The 5669-nt window shown below is 39.8% G+C and overlaps 1 long non-coding RNA gene across 1 annotated transcript; it reads right to left on the bottom strand.

Annotated features, from left to right (window-relative positions):
• Positions 1-1929: 1929 nt before the first annotated feature.
• On the bottom strand, positions 1930-3625 carry LOC143746162 (uncharacterized). The gene is made up of 3 exons (XR_013206457.1): positions 3045-3625; positions 2768-2857; positions 1930-2189 (listed from the first exon to the last, which is right to left on the bottom strand). It is a non-coding gene; the product is annotated as an uncharacterized LOC143746162 (long non-coding RNA).
• Between the last annotated feature and the right edge of the window lie 2044 nt (positions 3626-5669).

Genomic DNA, 5669 nt, shown 5'->3' with positions numbered 1-5669 from the left:
TACACTACTGGAAAAGTGTTACAATGCCACTCCATCAGCAGAACAAAAGGGGAGTTCAAAAGAACAGGGAACCATCAATGATTTAACAATTTTGTCACATCAAAATCATGACAATGATCTGAGTTGTGTGAAATGCCAAAAATTCTACCAGGCTTATGTTAGTATGGATGGCAAACAAGCTGATACACTAGAACTTGAGACGAGGGGGCAGAGTGCATCTGATCTGTGGCACAGTTCTAGGAAACTTAGAATCACAGCCAGTTCAGCAAAGAAGGTGCCTGTACGTGCAGGCACAAATAGTGAAAAGTTTTTGTGTGAGCACTTTTACCCCAGCTTTCGTGGTAACTATGCCACTAATTATGGGAAAGAAAATGAAGAAACAGCTTGCAACCAATTGAAAGAACAGGGAATGAACATAACACACACAGGCACAATTGTATGTGGGGCAGAGCCATGGTTATCAGCAAGTCCGGATGGAATCATCAACTCCTGTGAGCTCTTAGAGATTAAATGCCCCGTCCCAAATAAAAATCACCAGACACTCAGTGAACTGTTATCTTAGAGATTCAGTGATTTTAAGGTAGTGGATGGAAAACTTGAGGTTCAGAAAACTGGTAGCCGGGGCTATTACATGCAAGTCCAACTAGGAATGTTTTGCACAGGTCTCAAGACAGCCAGACTGATGATCTGGACACCAGATGAGAGTTTGGTATTTAGTGTACCATTTGATGAGCTGTTTGTCACAGAACAGGTGAAACGGTTGAGAGCATTCTACTTCTCATCCATGCTGCCTCAACTTGTTGATGAATTTGCTGAGGGGCGGCTTAAGTTTGATGGGAGATACACTGAAATTGTGAGGAAAATGTAAAGAGAGAGTAAGGAAAGACAAATGTGACCAAGTGCCATTGTTAGTGCCCACTGTTGAAAATAATTCAATTTACAGCAATGAAATGTTAATTCATGTTTATTACAACTCACTTAATTCCATGTTGATAAAAAAATAATCAAATGTATACTGACAATGTCTGACATGGACAACATTTCAACAATTACAAATATTAAATGTGATTTCATTACCTCTACATTACAATTCTGGAGTTCATTTGAAGCTGCACTGAACTCTCCCCGTTAGTTTTTTTTTTTTTTAATGCATGAAGTGACCTATTGTTCGCCGTCACGAATGAGATCACCCCGCAAATTCACAAGGGCAGAACATATACGTAGAATTTTGTCTACTTTTGGGACCAGGGAAATAGGCACTACTTGTGATAAGATTTTAAAAACCTTTAGGCGTCTGATGGCCCTTTCCACGTGTATTCTAACATTTGCAATTCTTCTAGTGGAAGTGACCTGTTCTTCAGTGAGTTGTGCACCTTTTTTTGTGAACGAGGGTATGACTAGGTTAACTTTCCTTTCGAAGAGTATGTCTCTAATTGTGAATCCACGGTCTGCCATGACCTCATCACCCGGTTGTAAGTACTCCAGAATCCCAGAGTCCATAGTAATAAACTTGTCACTACAGCGTCCACCATAAGCTGCAGAGACAAACATTATCAATCCACATGGAGCAATACTTACAAGGTACTTAACTGTATTATGGGAATAATAATGGCTATAGGACTCTCCTCTTGAGTCTAGGTTTTTTGGTTTTTGTAACAGGCTTTCGCTACAATCCAAAATGCATGTTGTGTTGGGGTATTTAGTTTTAAAAGCTTGTGGCATAGTCGCCCGAATAGTTTCCCGAGGAAGCCAAGGGATGAGGTTTCTTGTAACTTCCTCCAATTTGTCAATCCAGTAAGATATAATCTTACTTGACAAGCTCTCTGATATGAAGAACCGTCTGCTCAGATCACCAATCATGAGGTTCAATCTTAATTTCATTAATGTTAGGAGGACTTGGTCTCTTTTTTAAAGAGACATTTTAAAAGACCCCGCAAACTGTTCAAGCACCGAAACAAGAGTATTAAATGTTTGAAGTGGAATGCCAGTGTACAGTAATGAGTCTGAATCATTGAGAAGAATATTATGCGCCACACTGCACTGTGTTGCTTGATGATGGACTTCTTTAGTGTTGGTGGCCAGCTTCGCATAACCATGATGCAGTAAGGCAGGGTCTTCCCACTGGGTCTGTATCGAACACTTGGTTGCTGTCCTGATGGTTGTGTCAGAAGAGGTGTCCCCACTGCAATCTAAGTTGACAATGAAAATCAAAATCAGGTTTCAGGCCTAATGTTGAGCTCTACTACTTCAGTAGCAGGTGGCAAGTTAAGTCATGTTATCTATAGCTATACCAATACTACTTACAGTTTTATGTAAAAGTTTAGGCACCCCTGTTCATTACTAAGATTTCAGTTTATCTTCTGTGCAGACACCAGGGACTAAGCACTGAGACCAGAGGAAGCATCTACAGGCTGTTGTAACTTTTGCACCTACTATTGTAGTATTGTTATTATATAACATTGTTGAAGTTGATTCTATAAATGCAATTTCATATCTCAAATGTCACTATTTGTAAACAAAATATCCGAAGGAAGTTACTGCTTCAAAATCACCCAGCAGATGATAAACTGAATTACCAAGGGTGCCTAAACCTTATTTATTTATTAATCTATGTATTTATTTATGTATTTATTTATTTAAAAAAACGTTATAGCCTCCATCTAGACAAATCATTATCATCTCTGGTTGACCTAGTTGACCAACATAGCTTTGCATAATACAGGTTAGAATCTAACTGAACAACAAACAATGTATTAGGCTAACTTACCATCCTCATGGGTTGTGGATGTTTGCCGCTCATCCAAGAATGAAACCTCCGGAGTTGTGTCAGAGTGGAAGTGGGTGCATGCGCTGTAATCTATGTAAGCAATTTAAACACAAACTGGGTAAGTTAAATTGGAAACCCAGAAAAGATAGATAGATAGCCTACTTTATTGAACCATCACAACACTTAGCCAACTTGAGCGCAGCAGTGCGGCAGCATTAGGTTACATTTGGGCAATTAAAAAAATATATAATATAAAGATGTCACACAAATTACTTACGAGACTCTTCCTGTTCGTGCTGCACTTCAGTATTGCTGGTCGAAGCTGATGTCTGACTGTTAGCTTGTAGTGCTACCTCCAAGTTATCCTGGCACCTGATGAGTTTTCGCCTTTTCTTAACTGGCTGTCGTTCATAACACAGGAATAACTCCGGATTCGGATGAAGCTCCGTTGGTTTGTGGTCGATGAAATGGTAAGAACAGACATAAACTCTCTTCGGTGGATTTTTTAGCTTTAGGGCCGCTAACCATTCTCTTGTTTTTGTCTCGTCCTTCGGCATTGAATGGAGTGCGTAGGGTGCTGGGCAACAGGTCAAGCGGGTCCGTTTATGTTGGAAACAGATCCCGTTCATAAAGTCCTTCAGTTTTCGCGTGTTGTTTGTGCACCCGACAACGGCACACGTTGAGCCACAAGGAGCCATTGCGTAGTCTGTCACATTTAATATTTATAAGTAATCAGTTTTCCTCCTTTTGTTTGTGCCGCGAGTAGTGTCCCTTGTTTGCTAGCTTCATTGCTGTCGTCTGTCTCCCTGCTAAGGCTAAACCGGAACTTAGATACCGGCAACAGGAAGTATCGTGTGTCATGGCGACGCCCAATAAGACTCGCAGGAAAGTTGGTAGGCACATTCGAACGCACTTATGTCCAAATCTCGCGATAATTGGTACGTCACCCAGGTAATTCTCGCCTACTCTTTTGGATTAATACATACTTTTTCGCTCGCCTACTCTTTTCCCATACTAAATAGTAGGGAAGTATGCGGTTTGGAACGCAGCAACAGTCTTGCTTGTACAGTCCCGCTCTGTGCTGATGATGACTGAACGTAAGTAGCGCATGCGCACATGACTCAGCCTTTCCAACAGTAAGTGTGGCAAGTAGTTTTTCAGATCTCAGGATTCCCACATTCGAGCCTCTTGACATCTTTAAGACGAGGACAGACTACAGAAATCCACTACTGTTCACATGAGTGTGGCATAAAGTCTTCTGAGCTCTGATATCTGTCCACTACTGTGTCCATCTGTGTTTCTCCCGGCCCTCCGGTTCTGTCGGTCATCTGGATCTGATATTTTAGCATTTTATTTGATTCATTTTATTTTATCAGAATAGTATGAAACCTAATGACCTTTGTCCCACTTGCTATGTTAATGCACAAAACACACACACACTCATAAACACACACATGAACTGGTGTTAGAGTGACAGAGCAAATTTAGGGAAATTTCTGAAATAAAATCAATAATTCAATAATAAAATCAAAATAATTAAAATCAATAATGCCAGGAAAAAGCACTCTACAATGAAGGGGTTAAACACACACAGATACATACACAGACACAGTCACACACACACACACACACACACACACACACACACACACACACACACACACACACACACACACACACACACACACACACACACACACACAAACAAACACACACGTTGGGTATGTGTCTTTGGTGAGTATTGTGCATTACAATGAAATCCCCCAAAATAAAAAAAATATGAGAAAACTGTCCTTTGGCCACAAACTACATTAAACACATTTATGATATCATCAGTCAGTAGCACTCAGATCATAATGTGACCATAAGCATCAAATGACCCATAAATCTGGATGACTGTAAAGAGAAGCAGTGTTTTGAGGCTTGTGAGATCCTACTAACTCTTTTATATGGCGGGAAGAAGGATAAAATGAGTGTGTTTATAGGAGAGTGGGACAGACAAGATTTATTGGACATATCATGTGTGTTATTTTCTAAAGCAATGTTCCTCACCTGATGAGATCCTGTGGTTTGGTCATCGCCATGGCAACCGCTGTGTTTGAGGACGCGTCGGGGTGTAAATGCACTGCGGTTACTGGGAGAAATGGGAGAAATGGGCCAGAAACAGGTAATGGCCGCTTCATTACTTCCGAAGCAGAGCCATAACGCCACTTAAACACCGCGGTCGTCAGGGTACAGTCATTACAGGCAGTTTCACAAGTCAAATCATTTCTTCCGTTCCGTTAAGTCACTCGTCGTTTAGCTTTTGCCAAAATAAAGCATGTGGCCAGTGTTTCATTGCAGGAGTGAAGAAAGAGAGCAAGTATCAAACCTGTGAAATCTGAATGGATGGAGAAACACACTCTCTCACATCAGACCCACATTAGTATCGATGAGTGGGTTTTGCCGGAGATTTGCGTTGCAAACAGAGCTTCACAGCTCCAGTGACAAAACAACAACTGAGACAAATAAGACTTCATTTTGGTTGCATATGATGCTTTTTAACCCCTTAACTGTCAACTGTTTGAGAATAGACGTGAAAATTCACTATCCAAACTTAAATGGTTGTAATTCAAGAATTCTTTGGAATATATACCTGGTCTTATTTTAACAGAGACACTTAGCAGATTATTGCTGAAATGAAAGCACTTAAAAAATTAAAGCATAAAAAAATTATGGAAGTTTAAATTTACTATAAATCTAATGTACTGTACTAAATATTTGTATTTTATATAAAATATATATTTTGCTAAATAATATTTACTAAAAAATTACAATAAAACCAAAGCTATACGTCTAACCAAGTTACATTCCAAATTTGAAATTGATATCACAAAAATGTAAGTTCCTTCGAGATTTTGTT

Source organism: Siphateles boraxobius, unplaced genomic scaffold, assembly GCF_051911475.1.
Source record: "Siphateles boraxobius isolate OS27281-9 unplaced genomic scaffold, OSU_SipBor_1 212, whole genome shotgun sequence".
NCBI lineage: Eukaryota > Metazoa > Chordata > Actinopteri > Cypriniformes > Leuciscidae > Siphateles > Siphateles boraxobius.
Note: the sequence above shows the minus strand (reverse complement) of the source record. Positions and strands in the feature narration are given on the sequence as shown.